This window comes from Phacochoerus africanus, chromosome 15, assembly GCF_016906955.1.
Source record: "Phacochoerus africanus isolate WHEZ1 chromosome 15, ROS_Pafr_v1, whole genome shotgun sequence".
Taxonomy (NCBI): Eukaryota; Metazoa; Chordata; class Mammalia; order Artiodactyla; family Suidae; genus Phacochoerus; species Phacochoerus africanus.
In genome coordinates, this window is record NC_062558.1 from 28,704,823 (window position 1) to 28,722,946 (window position 18,124).

The 18,124-nt window shown below is 54.9% G+C and overlaps 1 protein-coding gene across 26 annotated transcripts in view; it reads left to right on the plus strand.

Moving 5' to 3' along the window:
* Window positions 1-1,417: 1,417 nt before the first annotated feature.
* Window positions 1,418-18,124, plus strand: part of NCOR2 (nuclear receptor corepressor 2) — a 228,297-nt gene continuing 211,590 nt past the window's right edge. For 6 of the 26 annotated variants that reach the window (XM_047762205.1, XM_047762204.1, XM_047762209.1 and 3 more), the window contains exon 1: window positions 1,420-1,666. The gene's annotated coding sequence lies outside the window, so the exon portion shown is untranslated. Of the gene's footprint in view, window positions 1,667-18,124 lie in introns of all 26 variants that reach the window. The other 20 variants (XM_047762224.1, XM_047762216.1, XM_047762213.1 and 17 more) reach the window with 8 other exon arrangements.

Sequence of the window (18,124 nt, forward strand, 5' to 3'; positions counted from 1 at the left end):
TGCTCTCTAGAAAAAAGAACACGAGCAGCCTTGTGGGGGCCAAGAGGGACACTTCGCGACAAGGGAGGCAGGCAATCCCTGCATGCTGGCAGGCGGCGGGAGGCACACCCCGGGCCCTGGAAACCGCACGGCGGCCTCCCCACCACAGCCATTCCCCACTCCCCCTGGGGGTTCTCAGATGTTGGCAGATGGCAGAACTGAATCTGCTGAGACGTCGCTCCAAAAAAGGAAAGTTGAACTGAAAAAAAAAAAAAAATTCAAACTCTCCTACTTCTTAGGGGAAAGCAGAGGAGGAGGGAGGGTCGGTCGGGGCTGCCAGTGCCCTCTACTGTTTAAATAGATCTCCCCTGGGTTTGAAAGGGCAACCTAGGAGGGGTAGAAGGAGGGGGTAAATGAGGACACACAGTTGTCAGGGCCACCAGTGGGGTTTCTGCTGGAGCTGGGAGAGCCTGCTGTGTGCCAGGGGACTGTCCACATGTGTGCTTGTCTCTGACCCTGCCTGCTTGTGCACTGCGAGCCGGACCACAGGCTTGCAGCATCAAGTCTGTGCATTTGTGTCCCAGAAAGTCCCCAAATGGGAGTTCACACTGAGTCCCTACTGTGAAAGGGTAGAGCACAAATAGGCAGAAACCCGGGCCCTCTGGAAACGGACATTACAGTGTGTGTGACTGCCTCCGTGTGCGAATTCCTGCCTGGAGTTTGTTTATCTGTGAGTGACCTTATGTCTTCTGAGTCTATGCCCCAGGCCACGCGCACGTCTGCGGAGCGTTGCGAGTTTCCCAGCGTGTTCACCTGGGTTAGACCTCCTCTCTGCAGAGGCCCAGTGTGTGCACGTCCACTCGTGAGAGCTCTGCACCCTACTGTGTGCCACAGCCTCCGAGTGAACTCTCCTCCGTCTGTGTGTCCCTGCGCATCTGTGTGCGTCCCTTAAAGGCCTGGTGTGTGGCCCTCCCCTCACGCCCCCTCCCCGTCCACAGGCCACTCATGAGTTATAATTTAATAGCTGAAACGCGATTCCAGTTAAGTATCCGGGGCTGGAGAGGAGGAGGGCACACGCCCGCAGGAGGAGGGGGCGGGATGGGGAGGCGCTTTCTCCCTCCTTCCTCCTTCGGGGAGCTGCTAAAAAGAAACTCGGCGTGGAGCCCAAGTGTGTGTGTGTCTGTGTGGCAGCGTGTGCACGCGCGAGTGGGTGCGCGCAGGCCCAGGGGGAGGCGACGCGGGCCCTTTAAGGAGCCCGAGGGGGCCGGGCCGGGGCGCGTCGGTGCGGGCGGGGAGCCAGGAGCCGGGAGGCCGAGCCACCGCCTCCCGGGCTCCCGCCCCGCCCCCTCCTCCCGCCGCCGCCGCCGCCGCCGCCGCCGCTGCCGCCGCCGCCGCCGCCGCCGCCGCGGAGCGGAGCCGCGGGCAGGCCGGCCGCACCGGAGCCCCGCGTCTGCCTGCGCCCCGCCAGAGTCCGTGCGCCCGCGCCCTGCGCCCCGCGATGCGCGCCAAGTTGCGGACCGGGGACCGGGGGCTGGCGCCCTAGGAGGCGGCGGCGGGAGGATCGCGTCCCGGCTGGAGGCTGGGCCTGCTGTGAGCCCCCAGCCCGTTCGGCACCGCCACTTGCCTGAGCGCCCGGGCGGCCCGAGCGCACCTCGAGGCCGGGTGCTGCTGCCGCCACCTCTGCGAGGTGAGTTGGGGCCCGGGGTCCCCGCGGAGGGCCGAGGTGAGGTGCAGGGCGCGCTTCCGGGGGAATCGGGGAAGATCTGGCGGCGCACGCGGCGGAGTTGGCGGGGCCCCTGCGCTCCCGAGTTGGCGCTCTCGGGGGGTGGCCTGCTGGGGAGCGAGGCGCCCCATCGACACTGCGGCCCGCGTGCGTGGGGGTGCCTGGGAACTTAGGGGAACTCCAGCTCCCTAGCGAGGGGGCGGGAAGGAGGGAAGTGGCGTGGGGGTGGGTAGGCGGGCGGGGGGCGCCCTGGAACTGCGCAGGGCAGCCCCCCAACGTGTGCTACAGCCCTGGGGGCAATGCCGCCATGCGCTTCCTTCCTACCCTAGCAGCTTCTCACTTGGAGGGTGACACTGCGCCTTATTTTCCAGAGGGCAGCGCAGGTTTGCGGAGCCCCCGGAGATGGCACCCTCAGCTCCCTGGCCTGGCTGCTGTGGAAGGCACACGGGGGTGGGGTTCCCGCCAGCCGAGGGGGGCTGGTTTCTGGCGGTGATCGCTCCTGGGCGAGGGACCTGAGGGCTCTGGATGGGGGTCCCCGGGGACAGGCGCCCCTTGCTTCCCCCTCCCCCGTGGGCCAGTGTTCCTGGTGTCTGGGCCTGCCTCCCGCGGCTGGTGACGCCTCATTGGGCCGCCTTCTGGTCCCTCCCCCGGGCTGTGCGGATACTTGGGATGCCACTAGTTTGGGAAGTTGGAATTCGGAGATGATCCCACTTGGGTTGGAACCGGAGGCCCCACGGCCTAATGCTGGGGGAGCAGCCCCAGAGACTTGCGAGGAGTTGGGGGGCCAGTTGGACTCGCCTTCCCCACCCTGGACGCTTGCAGGGAAAAGCTCGAGGGAGGGAGGGAGGGCCAGGCGGGGCGGGAGGGAGAGACACGCTGTACCTGCGAGCTGCTGTCGCCCGGGCCCAATTAGCGTGGGGCGCCCGGCGTTATTTTTACATTGTAGGTTTATTTTTTTGGAAGCGAGTGCCCTCCCGCCGCCTGTCGCGCGCTCTGGCGCTCTGAGGGTCTGGTGCAGGCAGCGGAGGCGGATCTGTTCTGTCGGCTCAGCCTCCTCCCTTCCTCCCCCCTCCCCCCCCGTTGGTGAGAACTGGTTTTATTATGATTATTTTTTTTCCCTTTTGCAGATTTGGAGGAAGGATGTGTGAGGGAGGCAGGGAGGAGGGAAGGGGAGAGGATCCCTGTGGGCTGCATGGGGGAGTTCTGTTGAGTTGTTATCGGTGGCCTTGACTTTGCCCTTTTTAAACCAGATCTGGGTCCCCGCGGCTGCTTTGATAGATGGGGCTCATCGGGCCGGGAGTTAGCTGGGAGGGCGTCTCAGGTCATTGTTTGTTGTGTACATCGTCGTGGGTGGCCTTTTTTTTTTTTTCTCTTTTTTGATGGGGTGGGGGCACAGCCATCGGAGAAAAGGAAGGGATGTGAGCTGGGATAGCTGAGCCATTCATAGCCAACTCTGCAACTCAAGTCCTTGGGCTGGAATCATACTTTTGCCACATTAACTGCAGTGTGACCCTGGACAAATTACTTAACCTCTCTGTGCCTCAGACTTCTCATCTGCAAAATGGGATAATAATAGTTCCGAGTTCAGAGGGTTGTTGTGAGAACTGACAAGGATAATACATAGAAGGTATTTGTATATGTGTTACTATAACCACTGTAACCGTTGTTATTATTATTCCTGGGTCCTAAAACAGTGGCTTGGAAATCTTGTGAGAAGGAAGCTGCCTTGCCTTTTGCCTGGGCATCTGGTGAAGGGAGGGAACCTTCTTTCCACCCCCTCCCCCCACCTTTGCTTTTTGGGATGAGAACGGAGAAGGCCAGGTGATGCCTTGAAGCCTATTTGACAGATGCACAGATCGAGTCCGATCGTGGGGTTCACGCTGAGGGCCCAGAGCAGGGGGTGAGCGGTGAATCGGCAGCGGTAGTGCGGCGGCCGAGAGGACATCCCGGGCGCTGTCTGGCTTCCCCGCGGTGGCTGCCTGGTCCCTGCTTGGAAATTTACCGCCGCCTCCGCCGGGTGCCCGGGGAGTCTGCGGTGCCCAGACGTGGGGGCGGGAACCAGCCCCAGACCCGGCCTCTTCCCACCGAGCTATTTACGCTGGCTGGGGAATCAATACTATTGATAAATCCATGTAAATGGTAATGTGGCTGTCAGGCCCCGGTGAGGGATGGAGACCCCTCGCGGGGCCGCGCGCACCCCCTCCCTCCCTTGGTAAGGGTTTGCCTTCCGTGGGAAGGATTTATTTGGCATAATCCGTTCTTGTTCCCCAATTAATAATACTCATACCACCTCCTTACGATTTCTGAGGGCTTCTGCAAACACGAATTTAGCTGCTTGAAAGGCCCGACCTGGGAAGGGTTGATTGTTCTTCCAGCTTGGGGGTGGGGGTGGGGGGGGTGGCCGCTCTGACACTCTTCCGCTGGCTCGCCTTGGAAAGAGGCCGCAGGAGCCCCGGCCCCCAGCGTCTTGCCATTCAGGCTGGATGCGGAGGCTGCCTGGCCTGGATCCCGCCCCTGACTGCGAGGTGGGGGTGTACCCAGGACTGTATTCTTGCCCCTACCTGAGGTCTGTGGGTGAAGAAGTGGGTTCACGGGGAGATTTTATTTTGGCGGGGGGGAGGGGGTCCATACCGATGCCTAACCCAACCTCAGGGGGCTCCCCTCTGGAAGAAACAGAGGTGCACCCTGCTGGAGAGCTGGGCTCTGCTTCTTCCTTCCAGCAGCTCTCTGTACAGCAAATCCCCCACATCAAATACGGCCGCTGACAATAGGGGGTTGAGAGCTTTTATTTTTGTGTGTTTTTCCCTCCTCCTCCGTTTCCTCTTCATCTCTGTGGTGCCAACAGCAGCCTCGCCAGGTGACATCTCTGAGGCTGGGCTCCCTGCAAAGGGACTGGTAATTCCTGCGTCAGGCGCCCAGGGAAGGGGGGCAGGAGGGGGCCTGAGCCTGGGGCTGCTGCCTGGGGAAGGCCATGCGGCCCAGGGTCAGGCCAGGGGTGTCATCTTAAAGGGTTTTGTTTCCTGTGGGGAAGTGATGCTTTGGAAAGGTCATCTGGTATCTTTTAAGGATCCTTGGAGGTGGGGAAGGGACTTTACAACCTGTCAAGTGAGCTTTTGGTCGTTTGCATTATACCGTATATAACGCAATGACAATAACAGCCAGTACCTATAAAGCACCTACTCAGTGCCAAGGTCTCCCCTCCATAGGAATCTTGGAGTTCCCATTGTGGCTCAGCAGGTTAAGAACCTGACATAGTGTCCATGAGAATGCGAGTTCAATCCCTGGCCTCCCTCAATGGGTTAAGGATCCAGCGTTGCCCCAAGCTGCAGATGCAGCTGGAATCTGGTGTTGCAGTGGCTGTGGCCTAGGCCGCAGCTGTAGCTGCAGCTCAGGTTTGACCTCTAGCTCAGAAACTTCCATATGCCACGGGTGCAGCCATAATGCCACAGGTGCGTCTATAAAATAAAATAAAAGTAAGATTAAAAAAAAAAAGGAATCTTCCAGTTTACTCTTCTTTACCCCCCCTGTGAAGTCAAGGCTCTTATCATCCCATTTTATCGCTGGAGAAATTGAAGCATAGAGAGGCTAAACGACGTGCCCAAGGTCCCACAGTTTGGGTATGGAACTTAAGAATTAGGACCTGGTGTTATTCACCATCACGTTGGTGCAGCAGCGAGAATGAACCTAGAGCAGGCCTGCTTGTGGAGCTGGCCTGGAGGATGGGAATAAAGAAATTATGTTTCTTATTTGAGCAGCACCTACAGATCTTTGTTCCAGGGGGCAGGAGACTGAGAATTTGTCCTTCCCAGGATTTGCAGGGCGGGAGTTGGGGGGGTGGTGTCAGTGCCAGCGGCATGCCTGAAGTTTCTTTGAAGTCTCATTTAATCTTAAGCATTCATGCAAATTTGGCATTCGCTCTGGCGACAGTGCTGTGTTTATTTTGAAATGAAAACATGGTTTTGAATTATTTAGCACAGCGAATAACAGGGACTTCAGAAAGCTCCATCAGATGAGTGCTGGCGCGCTGGCGGTCAGCCCTGGGGTACTTTGTAGCTGGAGACCTTGGGAGGTCCTGGGGCAGATGACAGCTTTTTCCCATTTTTTACAGATGAGGGCACAGGTCAGAGGTGCCAGGCCGGCCCAAGGTCGCAAGGGCGGTGTGACTTTTGCTTATGATATTATTTCTCTTAGACCTAAGTGAGGCTTAGGTCTCACTTAGGTCATTTCTTAGGTTAGAAAGCCTATTATTAATATTTCTTTTAGACCTAAGTGAGGCTTTTTTACCTGGGCAATGCCATGCCACGCCCATCTGGGCTCAGGCTAAGCTCTGGGGGAAGAAATTTTTTGGTTCATAAATCCATAGAGAATCCTCTTAAACCAACAGCGGAGGACAGTCTAGGAGGGTTTTGTCCAAGATCCGCACCACTGGTCATTGTGAGTCTGGTGAGTTGAAATCCTGGCCTGGCCACTTGCATGCAGAGTGCCCAGGGGCTGGTCCCTGCCCCTCTCGGAGTTCTGGTGCCTTGGTCTGTACAGTGGGCATGTTGCCCCCAGCAGGCAGGGCAGGCTGGTAGGGTAGTGGAGAGGATTAGGGGGCAGAAAGCGAGAGCGTTGGGTTTGATGTTCAGCTCTGCAGCTTCAAGCTGTGTGACTCTGGACTGGTTATTTAACTTCTCTGAGCCTCGGTTTGCCCATCTCTAAGATGGGGACACTGAGGATCCTTCAGATTTTATTGCTGTGAGGACCCACTGGATGTCTCGGTAGTTCACAGGAGCTGTTCTATTTTGGCCCCGCTCCCCACCTCTGTAGAATTTACTATCCAACCCAGGTCCTCACTGACGGGATGAAGGGCTGCTGGGAGGGATGCTTTAATGGAAGGAATAGTCTCTTCACTGGAGCCCCAGGCCTGGGCTTGTTGCTCTCGGGAGTCGGGCAGAGTTCTCTCCTGTTGGGCTGGTTGGTGATTCACAAATGTGCCCAAGCTCTGGGCCCTGGAAGGCTGAGATTTTCCGCTCTGCCTTTAATTTCCCGATGCTGCCAAGACCTGAGCTTGGAGGACTTGGGCAGCCTGGCAAGTGGGGGCATGGCTGGTGGGCAGGATGCAGAGGGTCTCCTGGGGGAGGGTCGAGGTCCCCCTTCACCTGGTGGCAGGGATGGGGTGGGGATGGTTCTAGAAAGGGCTCCTTTGAAATCAGACCTGGTTCAAATGCTGCTTCCCTCCCTTAAAAACTTGAGTGACATCTCCCACCTTCCCACCCCAGTTTCCTTATCCTTAAGTGGGGATTGGGTGGGGGTGGATAGTCCTCCCCCCGCCCAGGACCTGCCTTAGTTGCACTGTCCAGTCACTCCCTGTGATGGTGGAAAATGTCCTAGATCTTTGCCATCCTGTAGCTACTAGGTGCGTGTGGCACTTGAAATGTGGCTAGCACGACCGAACTGGTTATTTTATTTCATTTTAACTAACTCACATTTAAAGAGTCACACGTGGCTGTGCCTGATGGCTGCCCTAACAGAAGGCCCAGGGGTGGGTGATGAAACAAGAGTCTGGGTACAGGAGCAGGCAGGGCCTGGCTCTTAGCGTCCGATTTTTTTCCTCCTCCTTTCATGTGTTTTTTCTCTGCTTGGTGCCAGTGTAGCCCTGTCATCTTGGAGGGACCCTTTCTCCCACCCCTCCCCTGTGGTCTTGTTTCCGAGCAAAGCCTGAGGCTCTCCCCAGGGCTGGGCCAGGCTCCTCCGCCCTCTGTCCATTTTCCAGCAGTCACCTTCCTAATCTTCCCACCCCTTCCTGGCCCACCAGCTTCCTGGGCAGCCTCTGTCCAGGAGACCTTTTCTTTGATGGTGCGAACATTCCAGACCTGCCCTGACTGCCCACCCGCTTAGCCACTCTCCACCTGTGGCATTGAGCTCTTGAAGTGAGCTAGTGGGGGGAATGTTATGTGCTACTTCATTGTCATACATTTAAATAGCCCCAGGCGGCTAGTGGGACCAGCCTGGCCTTGGAGCCGTGCCTTCTCTGTTGACTCAGGGCCAAACACCAGACTTCACGCCACTGGCTGACTGTCCTCCTCCTTTTTTGGTCCTATCAGGCCACCATCCTGGGGAGCTGGCTCAGTATCCCCCATTTCCTTCCCTGGCTGTCATTTCTCCAGCACTGGTAGCAGCCCCATGGGGAGCTCCCCCGGTTCTGAGCTCAGGTCCATGGGCCTTGAACTCGAGCTCAGAGGAATCCCAGGTCCGTTGAGATGATTCAGCCTCCCCTTGTCTGTTTCTGCACAGATACATCCCGAAGGCCTGCTGCCCATAAGGGCCATCATGGTCCATATATATTATGTATGTGTGTGTGTGTGTGTTTGTATTTTTTAAGGCTATACATTAACATTATGGACATCTTTCCGTAGATAACAACTAGATTAACTTTTAGGGGGGGAATAACATCCCTTTTATTTTGCATCTGAAAAACACAGAAACCCCAAAAGGCATGCACTCAAACCCTGCCACTTGCTTCTGGCCTTATAAAAACTTATTTTAATGAATGAAAAAGCATGGGCCTGTGAAAAATTAAAGCCGAGCCCAAAGGTGTCGAGGGAAGTCTGCTTCCCCCTCCTGTCCTCGTGTTTCTGTCCCCTGAGGCAGAGGCACATGGGTCAGCTTTCCTCTCGGAGCTACTCTGGTCCTGTGCCCGCCTCAGGTGGACGTGGATGTGTGTGTTCCTTTTGAAAACAAGTGTGCACATAGTGTCACTTTATATTTACATTTTACATCCCTCCTTTAAACTATCTTCGGAGTTTTTTCTGGAATATATAGAGCAGGGGTTAGCAAACTGCAGCCCACGGGCCAAATCTCCTGTTCTAGGGTGTGCAATTTAAGAGGGGTTTTTCTGGAGGTCCTGTTCTGGCTCAGTGGGTTAAGAACCCAACTGGTATCCATGAGGATGAGGGTTCAATCCCTGGCCCCACTCAGTAGGTTAAGGATCCAGTCGGTGTTGCTATGAACTGTCGCGTAGGTTGCAGACGTGGCTTGAATCTGGGTTGCTGTGGCTGTGGTGTAGGCCGGCAGCTGCAGCTCCAATTTGACCCCTAGCCTGGGAACTTCTATATGCTGTAGGTGAGGCTCTAAGAAGAAGGAAAAAAAAAGAATGATTTTTTTTCTTTTTGTTGGTGGGTGGAAAAAATAAAAAGACAAACATTTTGTGACAGGGGAAATTATGTGAAATCAAGTCGCACTGTCTGTAAGTAAAATTTTATTGGACTACAGCTAGGCCCCCACATTCAGGTATTGTCTGTGACTGTTGCAGGCTACTGCTGTGAAGTTGAGGAATTGTGACAGGGGCCAGAAGAGCCTCTTTCTTTTTAACTTTGGCATAACCTTCCAGGGTCAAGAAACGGGCCCAGAGAGGCTTATGAGTTTGAGGCTCACACCAAGGTGGGCCTTAACCACCGCTCCCCCCCCCCTCGCCTTTGCCTAGCTCCCTGTTCTTGCTGAGTTACACTGATGCTGTTGTAGAATGCAGTAGGAAAGTTGGGATGGTTAAGGCTGCAGGCAGTTGGGCTGACTTTTGGCATGATTTTTTGACCTTTTTTGATGCTTGGAGCCTATAGCCCTTCATACAAGGCTACAGAGTTGCTGTAGCACCTTCTGTGAGGGGCTACGTAGTTTTCACAATTTCTGCAAAGTCCCTTAGAACCCATCTTGTTTCCCTCTTTGCTTTGGCTGTTAGGAAGCTCAGCCAAATTTGCAGCCTCTCTCTCTGATCTGATCTATGTTTTGGTTTTACCTATTTCATCCTAATTTCAGATTGGTTTGTCCCTGATTTTTCTTTTTGTCTTGACCTTGCTCCCCTCTGATTTTATTTCATGGTGTGCATTCCTGAAAGTCATCTCAGTTCTTGAGGGGAGGCTGGAGCAGACAGGAGTAGAGAAAGTGAAAAGACTTGCAAGATATTTCCGTGTTTGTTCCCCCTGAATGCATGTGGGGTGGTGGGTACGTGGTCTCCTGACAGATGATTCCAGGAGGGAACCAAGGCCTGGCCCAGTGGAGTGTCTTATACAAGGGCAGACCCTGGGCAAGAACCAGGGTCTTTGGGGGTTTTGGGTGGGACTTGGGAAGATGACAGTAAGTGACTTGGAAGGAAAAGATGCCTATTGGAGGCCCTGGGGCCCTTGTGAACCACTTGGCCTGAGGGAGGGCCCTGGAGTGGGGTAGGTGACAAGCTTACCACTCCTGGGTGGAGTGTCACCTCTGTCTGTTCTGCACCCGGGGCCCAGCCTGGACTAGTCTGTGGTGGCAGTGCTGCAATTATGTCCACGCTGAGGGGCCTCTGGGCTCACATTCCAGCCTTGGTGCTCTGCTGATGCTTTCAGATGTTTCTGCTTTCTTCTGCTGACCCTGGGATATTTCTCTGAGCTGGAAAGGAAGTGGGGGAAAAAGTAACCCCCATGTGGAATCGGATGAGAGTGACAGCCTGCCACCCGCTGGAGCGCACATGTGGGTGTGTCTTCCCGGCCCTGGGGGGAGGGGGTGCTCAGATTTCTGCCTCCTGTCTCCTGGGGTTGGCTTGGTTTTTCGTGCTGTGTTTGTGTTTCAGGGCTTGTGAATGGAGCTTGGATGAGGCACGGGGCGGAGTCCCGTGTCTGCCTCTCGCTGGCTATGCGCTGCACCCTAGGACAAGTAAACAGAGCCTTGGTGCAGAGCTCCTCGGTTTACCCACCAGGGAAATGGGGTGATGAATGATGCACGACCTCAGAGGGAGTGGTGAGGCTCCTCAGAGGGAGCTGGGGGACCATTTGAGGCATGAGTCAATCCTGCAGGCCAGGTTCTAGCCCCTGTCCTTCCCGTGCATGGCTCATAAACCCACGAAACCCACCCTTGTGCCAGGCGGGTGGGGCCAGCAGCCTCCTTCCCAGATGTCCCAAAGGGGCTCTAGACCTGATCTGTCCCAAAGTGGGCCCATGGTTTCCCCCAGACCCCAGAATCCCAGCCTGGGCTTCCTCCTTGAGTATGTGGCTGGGCCAGTGGCCTGGGGGTCACCCCAGCTGCCTTCCCCATCTTCTCCCTGGCCTCCTAGCATCCTGTTCCCATAATCCTGTCTGTGCCAGCAGCTGCCAGGTGGGGCCACCATGGGTAAGTGACCCGACCTCACTCAGAGCCCCTTGATCCCTCAGGGCTTCCCAGCACTTGTTGCATGAAATCCAGACCCTTCTTGATGTCTTGGAGGCCTGTCTGCCCAGGTGCCTGCTGACCTCTGACCTCCTGTTGGCCGGCTGCCCCTGCAATAACTGTGCTATGGAGGGGTGGGGAGTGGATTTTTCTTTGTGGCCCTGGGGGCCTCTGTGGGAGATGCTGGCAGTCAAAAGTCCCCGAGGCCAGGCCCAAAGGTGCACGGAGTGGGCCCTATGGGGAGGCAGTTCCTCGGGGGTCGCTGCTTGTCCTCAGGTTGAACTCCCATGCCTGCCACAGACCCTCTGGGAGCATCACCCAGCGCTGCGGTGCTGCTTCCGTGGCCATGGCAACCGCCTGGCACCGGGGCCCTGCTCGTTAGGCTAACGAGGGAAGCCTGCTGGGCCGAGGTGGGGGGCCAGGGATGAGCTGCCCCAGGGCTCAGCTGGGCTTGTCTGCCAGGCCTCCGGACCAGGAGTAGAGTAGGGGGGTGGTGCTGGCAGGGATACTGCAGAGCCCAAACGAAGTCAGGGATCCCCCATGTCCTGGGGGCTCAGGCTAGGTTTGTAGGGTGGGATTCTGGTGGGGTTTATGTGTAGTGGTGTCTCCTGGGTAACCCCTATGACCAGTGAAACCAGAGAGGACAAAAGTAGGGGGAGAGATTGGGGGGTGGCCTGCTTTTCCTGCCCCTCTACCCCCACCAGTGCCATCTCCCACCCTTTTAGGTATTTTTTTTTTAATAAAAAAAAAATTTTTTTTTCACTTTTGGCTGGCCCGTGGCATTTGGAGTTCCCCGGCCAGGGATCAGATCTAAGCTACAGTCTTGACCTAAGCTGCAGCTGCGGCAACGCCGGATCCTTAACCCACTGTGCTGGGCTGGGGATTGAACCTGCGTCCCAGTGCTCCCAAGATGCCACCAATCCCGTTGCACCACAGTAGGAACTCCTTTTAAATTTAAAAAATTAAAAAAAAATTATAGTCGATTTCCAATATTCTGTCAATTTCTGCTGTACAGCCAAGTGCCCCAGTCATACATATACATACATACTTTTTCTCATACTATCTTCCATCATGTTATATCACACGTGATTGGATGGAGTTCCCTCCTAGGTGTTTTTAACCATTTTCACCTTTGCCCACCTCTGCTACCCACACTCCATCTCAGCCACTGTACTGGGTGGAATAGTGTTTCTCCCCCCAACCCCTATTTACATTCTTCCCAGAGCCTCAGGAGGAGACCTTATTTGGAAATAGGGTCCTTGCAGATGTAATTAGTTAAGATGAGATCATGCTGGAGTAGCTCAGCCTTCAATCCAATGGTACTGGTGCCCTTTGAAGAAGATGGAGGCCATGTGCAGGCAGAGGCAGAGATTGGAGTGATGCATAGGAACTCCAAGGATGGTTGGCTTGGTCCATGGAACAGACTCTCAGAGAGCTTCAGAAAGGAACCCACCCACCCACCAGAACCATGAAAGAATAAATTAGTATTGTCTGAAGCCACCTAGTTTGTGGTAATTTGTGATTGCAGCTCCAGGATATGAGTACAGCTCCCGTCATCATTTGCTAGGACTGGTGCAGTAGCCTCCTTACCTGACTATGGGTTGCCTACATGGCAGCCAGAGGGTTTTCTTGCAGAGTTCCTGTTGTGGCACAATGGGATTGGGATTGGTGGTGTTTCTGTAATGCCAGGACACAGGTTTAATCCCTGGCCTGGCAGAGTGGGTTAAGGGACCTGCATTGGCATTGGTCACAACTGTGGCTCAGATCTCTTCCTTGGCCTGGGAACTCTATATGCTGAGGGGCAGCCGAAAAAGAAAACAGACAAACAAACAAAAGGCTTTCTTTCAGACCTGTCTCTCCTGGCTCAGAGCTCTCCCTCTTAGTCAGCATAAAAGCCAGCTCCTTGGAGTTCCTGTTTCGGCTCAGTGGTAATGAGCCCGACTAGTGTCCCTGAGCATGTGGGTTTGATCCCTGGCCTCACTCAGTGGGTTAAGGATCCAGCATTGCCGTGAGCTGTAGTGTAGATGGCAGATGCAGCTCGGATCCTGCATTTCTGTGGCTGTGATGCAGGCCAGCAGCTGCAGCTCTGATTTGACCCTTAGCCTGGGAACTTCCATATGCTGCAGGTGTGGCCCCAAAAAACCAAAAAAATAAAAGTAAACAAAGCCAACTCCTTATCTTGCTGACAAGGCCCAAGGCCCAACACTCCATTCCCATTCTGGCTCCCCTCCCGTTGCTCACTCTGAACCAGCCCTGCTGGCCTCTTTGCTGAAATGCACTGACATGCTCCTGCCTCAGGGCCTTTGCACTTGCTCTGCCTGCAACACTCTTCCTACAGGTGTCCATGCTGCTTGTGTCATTTCTTTGCCATCTTTGCTCAGATGTCATCTTTGCTCAGATGCTCTGTGGGTCCTTCTCTGGTCATCTTATTTATTTATTTATTTATTTAATTTTTATTTTTTTGCTTTTTAGGCTGCACCTGTGACATATGGACGTTCCCATGCTAGGGGTCGAATCAGAGCTGCATCTACCAGCCTACGCTACAGCCACAGCAACCCCAGATCCAAGCTGTGTCTGCAACCTACACCGCAACTCATGGCAATGCCAGGTCCTTAACCTGATGAGCAATACCAGAGACCATGTCCTCATGGATACCAGTCAGGTTTGTTACTGCTGAGCTGGGCTGGGTTCTTCTTGCACTCTGCCCCTCAGGGTCTACCTCTGAAAATGGGGATAAATGGAAATTCCCTGGTGGCCTAGTGGTTAGGGATCCAGTGTTGTCCCTGCTATGGTGTGAGTTCAATCCCTGGCCGGGGAACTTCCATGTGCCAAGGGCTTGGACCAAAAAAAAAAAAAAAATGGGGGTGAATGTCTTTCTTGCTTCCTCGGGGCCTGTGGTGGGTTAGGGCACGTGGGGTGGCCTCTGTGATGGTGACCTGTCGTGGACGGGTTGTGTGCAGGCCAGCCCCCTCTCCACCTCTTTGTCTGGTCTCTGGGCGCGGCTGGGGGTGGGGTGGGGCCCTGAGCTGGCAGAGGTTGTACGGCAAGCTCACTACGCATTGCTTTATGTTAGCTCCTTTAAGCCGCACAGTAACCTGAGCATCGCAATGACCACAATAACAGTTGAGGCCAGAACCGTTCATTTCCCCGTTGAATGGTAGGGACATCAAGGCACAGATGTCATTGGCTCAGGGCACCCAGCTTGTAAGCGCCTTCTCTTGGTGGGTCGCTGTCACAGGCAGGGCTTGACCTTTCCTCATGTCTCCCTTTTCCTTGGACTCTGGACCAGGGTTGGAGTGGGGGTGGGGGGTGGCCTGTGTCCATCACGTGCCCACCTCTCTGCCCCGGCCTGGTCCATCCCCCTCAGGGTCACCCTCCCGGGCTCCTCACAGGCTCCTGGGCTCTGCCTCTCAGGAAGCTGACCCCACTGTCTAGACTATAAATAGCAGCCAGAGCTGCGGGCAGGAAGCTGCATCTCGTGGCACCTGGGCTCCGGCTGGCTGCTGCCCCTTGTCGCAGAGCCTCTTGGAACTGAGCTTCTCCCTGTGGGAATGCTGAGGCGGAAGCTTGCGTGCACCCCAGGCGTCACTCTGCAGGTTTGCTTTGTGACCTTCTGGCCCTTGCTGCTCTCTTTGTGCCCTTTGGGCCCCTGGCCATGTGTCCGGGATGCCTCTGAGCTCCTTGTGCTGTAAAGAACATCTCTAGGATGTTTGGATGGCAGCCAAGGAGGTGTGGAGGGCTCCGTTTGACACCAGTGAGGGTTGGGGGGGAGGTTTCCCTTGGAGAAAGGTAGAGGGGAGGGGGAGGGGGCATCAAGGGAGCCAGGGCAGGAGAAAGGGGCCTTTTCTAGATACCGGGTGGAAAGGAGGTGGGGGGAGGATTAGGTGGAGCTGCTGGGAGGATCAGGACCGGGAGGCAGGCCATGGGGTGGGCACTAGGTATGTGCGACCCATCCTGACTGCTGTGTTGCTGTGTAATTTTTGTACAACTTCTCTGGGTCTTGGCATCCTCCTCCCAGATTTTCCGGCAGCAAAGAGACGCACGGGGTTTTTGAAGCAAGGAGAGTATTTATATCAAATGTCATATTGCGATGGTTAGTATTGTTAATGTCATTATGGAGTCACGGGTCAGGACTTGCCTGTGCCTGGGGACCGGCTCCTGGGCAGGGGTCAGTGAGGTGTGGTCATCAGCAGCCATGGGTTGGGGGGTGCTGACCCACACCGAGGATGCCCTGAGTGGCTGTGCTGTTTGGTGCACTGGGTGACCTCTGCTTCCCCGTCCCTGCTAACCGCCTGCCCCTGTTTCTGGCCAACGTCAGCTGTGTAGTAAGGGCTTGGTCCTTGGGCAGTTTTCCAAGCATGAGGGTCGTGCTGCAGGTCACTTGTACCTTTCGGTTGTACCTTTTCTTTTCCCCAGAGGTTATGTGCTTTCTTGGTGCCAGCAGCATCCTTGACCTAGAATGCAGGAACGTGAAGGAGGTTTCAACAGGGCGTCTTCCCTGTTAAGGGTCTTGCTGGAGTAGGGGATAAACAATAGGGTGATTTGTCGCTGGTCCAAGAAAAAAAAAGGTGCCTGAGAAAATTGACGGATGAGCTCTTTGTTGTCATCTTAGGGAAGTCTCTAGTGATATGCCACAGGGCTCTGCCAGATTCTCATTTTCATCAAAAGCTACCCTGGGCACCTCTGGGGTATGTATCCACTATGTAGGTGACAGAATGGGATGTGCCTGCCCTTGCTTTATGAGAGTGGAGAGACTGAGCCCCGTGGAGTTGACAGTTGCCTGCCTGAGGTCAGTGTTTGTGGGGTGGGCCGTCAGAGGGAGCAGTTCCCTCAAGGTCCAGAGGTTTTTGGAGCCTGTGGCAAAGAGGATAATGGTCTCCTCCAGAGGCGTGCGTGTCCCTAAACCCCAGAGCCTGGGGCGTTTTTATGTTCTATGGCAAAGGGGAATTAAGATTGCAAATGGAATTAAGGATGCCAGTCATTTGACCTTGAGATGGGGATGTTACCTGGATAATCCAGGTGGGCTCAGAGTCATCACAAGTGTCCTTATTCCGAGGAGGCCAGAGGTTAGTCCCAGAGGTTTGAAGATGTTGTGCTGCCGGCTTTGAGGATGGAGGAAGGGGCAAGGAGCCCAGGAGTGCAGGCAGCCTCTAGAGGCTGGAAAAAAACAAGGAATTCATTCTTTCCAAGAGCCGGCAGCAGGAACACAGCCCTGCTGACACCCTGATTTTAGCTGTGTATGATCCACTTCGGACTTCTGACTTCCAGAACTACGAGATAATAAATATACTTGCGCTGCTTTAGACCACCATGTTTGGGATCATTTGTTACAGCATCGAGAAGAAACAGAGCCGGCACTTGCCCCGAGAACCCCCAGCAGCCAGGTGCAACCCAGTCATTGAGAACCTGTGTGTCCCTGCCGCCAGTGACTGTGGAATCAAGTGACTTTGCAGTGTCTTGGCCTTGACCTGGGGCTGTGGGTGAGAGACACAGAGTGAAGAGAGGGCCTGCAAACTGTAAAGGGCTGTCTATGCCGGAGAAGAAAATGAGATGTGGAGTTTCCTTGTGGTGTAGCTGGTTAATGATCCTGTGTTGTCACTGCAGCGGCTTGGGTTGCTGCTATGGTGCAGGTTTGATTCCCTGGCCTGAGAACTTATGAATGCCATGGGGAGGGCCAAATTTTTTTTTTTGTCTTTTTGCCATTTCTTGGGCTGCTCCCACGGCATATGGAGGTTCCCAGGCTAGGGGGCTAATTGGAGCTGTAGCCACCAGCCTATGGCAGAGCCACAGCAACGTGGGATACAAGCCGAGTCTGCCTCCTACACCACAGCTCACGGCAGCACCGGATCCTTAACCCACTGAGCGAGGCCAGGGATCGAACCCGCAACCTCATGGTTCCTAGTCGGATTCGTTAACCACTGCGCCACGACGGGAACTCCAAATTTTTTTTTTTAAATGAAGTAAAAAAAAAATCTAGAAGCAGAGAGATAATCATTTGGAAGTTTTGAAGCAGGGAAAGAGTGGTGTGAAGTAGGGATATGTGTTTGTGTGTTTTTTCTCCTCTTTCTTTCTCTCGCCACACTTATGGTACATAGAGGTTCCTAGGCTAGGGGTCGAATCAGAGCTGTAGCTGCTGGCCTACACCACAGCCACAGCAATGCCAGATCCAAGCTGCATCTGCGACCTACACCACAGCTCAGGGTAACACTGGATCCTTAACCCACTGAGCGAGGCCAGGGATTGAACCTGCATCCTCACGGACACTCTGGGGGGCTACATAACCTGATGAGCCACAGTGGGAACCTCTCTCTTTTTTTTCTTAATTCCTTCAAATCCAGCGGGGTATCTGGCTCCAGTGAAGGGCCAGAGAAAAAAATGTGCCCCTAGGCTGTCCCCCCACCCATGATGAGCCACAGATGATTCTCCTGGGTGGGGTCTCCCATGCCACAGCCACGTCCCTAAGGAGCAGGTGCCCCGCGCTCTGGGAACAGACCCCTGATGCCACATGCTGCTTGCTTCCCGGCTTTATTGAAAAGAGGAAGAAAATGGCCCACGCCTTCGGCCCCGAAGGCCTCTGGGCCTGCGTCCAGAAACCTGAAGCCTGCAATTAAATGCAACTGGATCCTAGGTGGGGAGAGCTTCTCCTGCCTGAGTGGAGAGGCTCTGGAGACCAGGCCCTGGGGACCCGCTGCTCATGGATGAGCTGTGTGGGGTCAGGGGTGGGGGGGGCAGAAGGCTACCATGGAGAGAGGGGAGGAAGATTCCAACCAGCCTCCAACCAGGAGGCTGGACCACAGGCCACCAGGGAGGAGGCTGCCTTTTATTTAAAAAAAAAAAAAGATGACAGGTGACCTTCTGGTCGCTTGAGTCTTCTCCCTGCCACTTCTCCCTCGGACATGAGCTTTTCTGAAAATGTTGTCATATTTACGCAGGCCTGTGCGTGGTTTCTTGCACAGCCTGGGGCCCCGACTCATCTCTAGGCTGGAAAAATGCACAAATGCATGTGGATGTGTCTTCCTGTGTGTGCGGTGCTGCAGTTTGCTATTAGAATGAGCCCTAGGCCTCTGCTGGTTTTGTAGGTCAAAAATGGTCGAATATTGACAGCTTTTTATATAACTCAACCTAGTAATTTCCTCTCCATGTTGAGACAGGCAAGCGGACCCAAGTGGTTACCAGCAGGGATTTTGATGGCGTGGGTTCCCATCCCCCATGGCTTCTTACCAGCTGTGAAATGTCGCTCGGTGCCTCAGTTTCCCTATAAACAGA